This window comes from Mustela erminea, chromosome X, assembly GCF_009829155.1.
Source record: "Mustela erminea isolate mMusErm1 chromosome X, mMusErm1.Pri, whole genome shotgun sequence".
Lineage (NCBI taxonomy): Eukaryota > Metazoa > Chordata > Mammalia > Carnivora > Mustelidae > Mustela > Mustela erminea.
In genome coordinates this window covers 19754901-19760156 of record NC_045635.1, presented here as the reverse complement: position 1 = coordinate 19760156, position 5256 = coordinate 19754901, and positions in this window count along the sequence as shown.

Here is a 5256-nt window from a genome sequence, read left to right as displayed (position 1 = left end):
TTGATGTTATTCATAACAAGCCCCTTTCGATCACACCTAAGTTCATGCTAATGAGGTGACTTAAGGAGGGACCCCTAGATGGCCAAAAGATAGGGGTGGTCATCAGAAAGCTTGAGTGATCAGAGTTGGAACTTTCAGTACCACCCACTGACCCCATGGGAAGGGGAGGTGGCGCTGGAGCTCTACAGAAACATGATATCTCAGAAGTCTCCAGGCTGGCGAACACGTGAATTTGTTTGGACGATGCTCCACACCACCACCCCCTCCTCCACACCTTGCCCTACGCATCCCTCCCATCTGGCTGTTCTGAGTTGTATGCTTTGTAAGAAAGCAGTAAACATAAACAAAATATTTCTCTCAGTTCTGTGAGCCATGCTGGCAAACTACTGAATCTGAGGAGGGGGTCCTGGGAACCTCTGCTTTATAGCCAGTCACTAGAAGTATGAGTGGCCTGCGACTTCCAACTGGCATCTGAAGTGGGGGCAGTCTTGTGGGCTAAGCCCTTATATATGTGGAATCTAACAGTAACTCCACATAGTTAGTGTCAGAATTGAATTGTTGGGCATCCAGTTGGTGTCCAGGGAATTGAAGGATTGGTTGATGGCTGTCAGAGTACTCTCCAGACTGGGTCATATGGTGACTTTGCATTTAACGTTTGGGAAAATAAACTTTCCCAAAGCAGCTACCTTGTTCTACATTTCCCCCAGCAGTGTATGAAGATTGCAATTTCTCTGTATCCTTGCCAACACTTGCTATTCTCTTTTTTAATTATAGCCATTTTAGTAGGAAAGAAGTGATATCTCATTGTGGCTATCATTTGTATTTCTCTAATAGCTAGAGATGCTGAGCATCTTTTCATATGTTTATCAGCCACTTGTATATCTTGTTTGGAGAAATGTCTATTCGGATCCTTTGCCCATTTTTAAACTGGTTCTTTAAACTTTTATTGAGTTGTATGAATTCTTTATATACTCTACATACAAGTCCCTTATCACATATTTGATTTGTAAATTTTTTCTCCAGGGACGCCTGGGTGGCTCAGTTGGTTAAGCAGCTGCCTTCGGCTCAGGTCATGATCCCAGCGTCCTGGGATCGAGTCCCACATCGGGCTCCTTGCTCCGCAGGGAGCCTGCTTCTCCCTCTGACTCTGCCTGCCACTCTGTCTGCCTGTGCTCGCTCTCGCTCGCTCTCTCTCTGACAAATAAATAAATAAAATCTTTAAAAAAAAAATAAAAAAAATAAATAAATTTTTTCTCCAATTCCATGGGTTGTCTTTTCACTTTCTGGATGGTATCCTTAGAAGCACAAAAATTTTTAATTTTATGAAATCCAATATATACATTTTTTTCTTTTGTCATCTGTGCTTTTGGTGTCATATTTAAAGAGGCTTTCAGGAACCACAAATTTTAATCCTCATATTCTTGGTGCCAAGAACAGAACCTGCATATAGCAGGCACACAATATTTGAGAACTGGTCTGACATATCTTTCTTTACCGAAACTTGGGAATTTATTGAGCACTGGTTCCATTATCTATTGCAGTATAACACATGACCTCAATTTAGTGGCTTAAAACCACAAACATTTCATTTTGCTCAGGATTCAGTGGGCTAGTTGAGTGGTCCTTCAGATCCAGGCTGGCCCACGTGTCTTTGTTCAGCTTACAGGATGGCAGGTGGTTGGATGATCTAGAAAGGCCTTGCTCATATGTCTGGTAGTTGGTAGACTGTCAGCCGGGATGCTTTGGTTCCCCTCCACATAGCCTTTTAAAACACACTAGCAGACTAGCTCATGGTCATGTTAGGGTTCTAATTCCAAGTTCCAATACCCAAGCATTTTTCAAATCTCTGCTTGTATCACATTTGCTCATGTCCTATTGATCAAAGAAATTCACACAGCCAAGCCAAGATTTAAAAGATTCCAGCTCTTCTAAGAAAGGAAGAATTTGTGGCCATATTTGCAACCTACCGCAAGTACCTTCTATTCTCGTAGCACTGTTAGGCTCTGATAGAGGATGGAAACAGAGGCCCTCTCTCCATTCCAAGGAGCTTACAATGTCACTATGGGCATCTGATCGTTCAAAAGAGATGTAGGGCCCATCTACTATGTGGTGTCAGACAGAGTTGTGGGCTCTTGAGACACCTCAATAAACAGAACAAACTGCAATCCTTTCCTCTGTGGAATTTACATTCTAGTAGAAACTGTACCAGGAAAAAAATTGCAAATAGAGTCCCAACAAATTGTTCTGGTGGAGGTGAACACTTCCTTGATTGCACCTAAATACAATCAACACTAAATCCAAGGTTTAGTCTTGGGAGCAGGAGGAATGTAGAAGTACCCTTAAGAACACACAACAATGAAAGACCAAACAAAACCCAAAACCAGCACAAGGAAGGAAATAATAAAGATGAGAGCCAAAATAAATGATATAGAAACAAACAAAAAAGCAATAAAACAGATCAATGAAACCGGGACCTGGTTCTTTGAAAAGGTCAACAAAATTGATCAACCGTTAGCCAGACTCATCAAAAAGAGAGGGGGGGTCTCAAACAAACAAAATCAGAAGTGAAAGAGGACAAATAACAACTGACATCACAGAAATACAAAGAATTGTAAGGCAATATTACGAAAAATTACACGCCAACAAATTGGACAGCCTAGAAGATATAGATAAATCCCTAGAAACAAATAACCTATCAAAACTGAAGCAGGAAGAAATAGAAAATTTGAATATACCAATTACTAGCAACGAAACTGAAATCAGTAATCAAAAAATTCCCAGCCAACAAAAGTCCAGGACCAGATACCTTCAGAGATGAATTCTAGCAAACATTTAAAGAACAGTTAGTACCTGTTCTTCTAAAACTTTTTCAAAAATGGAAGAGGAAGAAAAACATCTAAATTCATTCTCTGAGGCCAGCTTACCCTAATACCAAAACCAGATAGAGGCACCACAAAACCAGAGCAATATCTCTGATGAACACAGATGCAAAAACCCTCAACAAAATGTCAGCAAACTGAATCCAACAATACATTTAAAAAATCACCACAATCAGGTTTATTCCCAGGATGCAACTGTGGTTCAATACTCTCAAATCAATCATTGTGATATATTACACCAACAAGAGAAAGGATCAAAAACCATATGATCGGGCGCCTGGGTGGCTCAGTGGGTTAAGCCGCTGCCTTCGGCTCAGGTCATGATCTGAGAGTCCTGGGATCGAGTCCCGCATCGGGCTCTCTGCTCAGCAGGGAGCCTGCTTCCTCCTCTCTCTCTCTCTGCCTGCCTCTCTGCCTACTTGTGATCTCTCTCTGTCAAATAAATAAATAAAATCTTTAAAAAAAAACAAACCATATGATCATTTCAATAGATAAAGGAAAAGTATTTCACAAGCTACAGCATCCATTCACGATAAAAACCCTCAACAAAGTAGGTTTAGAGGGAACAGACCTCAACATAATAAAGGCCTTATATGAAAATCCCACAGCTAACATCATACTCAATGGGGGAAAACTGAGAGCTTTTCCTCTAAGGTCAGGAACAAGACAAGGATGTCCACTCTCTCCACTTCTATCCAAAATAGTACTGGAAGTCCTAACCACAGCAATCAGACTACAAAAATAAATAAAAGGCATCCACATTAGTAAGAAAGATGTAAAATTTTCACTATTTGCAGCTGACACCATACTACATATAGAAAACCCCAAAGACTCCCCCAAAAAACTACTAGAACTGATAAATGAATTTAGTAAAGTTTCAGGATACAAAATTAATGTACACAGATCAGTTGCATTCCTATATACTAATAATAAAGCAGCAGAAAGAGAAATTAAGAAAACAACCCAATTTACAATTGCACTGAATATATAACAAAATACATAGGCATAAACTTAACCAAAGATGTGAAAGACCTGTACTCTGAAAACTAAAAAACACCGTTGAAAGAAATTGAAGATGACATAAAGAAATGGAAACACATTCCATCATCATGGATTAGAAGAACAAATATTGTTCAAATGGCTATACTACCCAAAGAAATCTACACATTTAATGCAACCCCTATCAAAACACCAACAACATATTTCACAGAATTAGAACAAACAATCTTAAAATTTGTATGGAACTACAAAAGACCCTGAACAGCAAAAGCAATATTCTATTTTTTTTCTTTCTTCTTTTTTTCTATTTTTTATTCTTTTATTTCCTGCTCTTCTTTTTAAAAAAATTTTATTGTGTTATGTTAGTCACCATAAAATACATTATTAGTTTTTGATGCAGTGTTCCAAGATTCATTGTTATAGTCAAAGCAATATTGAAAAAGAAAACCAAACTGGAGGTATCAAAATTGCAGACTTCAAGTTATATTACAAGGCTGTAGTGATCAAAACAGTATGGTCCTGGCAAAAAAATACACACAGAGACCAATGGAACAGAATGGGAAGTCCAGAAATAAGCCCACAATTATATGGTCAATTAATCTTTGACAAAGGAGGTAAGAATGTGCAATGGGAAAAAGACAATCTCTTCAACAAATGGTGTTGGGAAAATTGTACAGCCACATTCAAAACAATGAAATTGGACCACTTTCTTATTCTATACTCAAAAAATAATTCAAAATGAATTAAGCATCTAAATGTGAGACCTGAAACCATAAAAATCCTAGAAGAAAGGAAAGGCAGTAATTTCTCTGACAGTGGCTATGGCACCATCTTTCTAGATATGTCTCCTGAGGCAAGAGAAACAAAAGAAAAAATAAACTATTGGGACTACACCAAAATAAAAAGCTTCTGCACAATGAGGGAAACAACCAACAAAACTAAACAACAACCCACTGAATGGGAGAAAATATTTGCAAATGACAGATCTGATAAAGAGTTAGTATCCAAAATATATAAAGAACTTCTTGGGTGCCTGGGTGGCTCAGTGGGTTAAGCCTCTGCCTTCGGCTCAGGTCATGATATCAGGGTCCTGGGATCAAGTCCCCCATCGGGCTCTCTGCTCAGCAGGGAGCCTGCTTCCTCCTCTCTCTCTGTCTGCCTCTCTGCCTACTTGTGATCTCTCTCTGTCAAATAAATAAATAAAATCTTTTAAAAAAATAATAAAAAAATTCTGTAACTCAACACAAAAAAACTTCAAATAATACAATTTAAAAATGGGCAGAAAACACAAACAAACATTTCTCCAAAGAAGACATCCAGATGGCCAAAAAACACATGAAAAGATGCTCAACATCATTCATTGTCAGGAAAATACAAA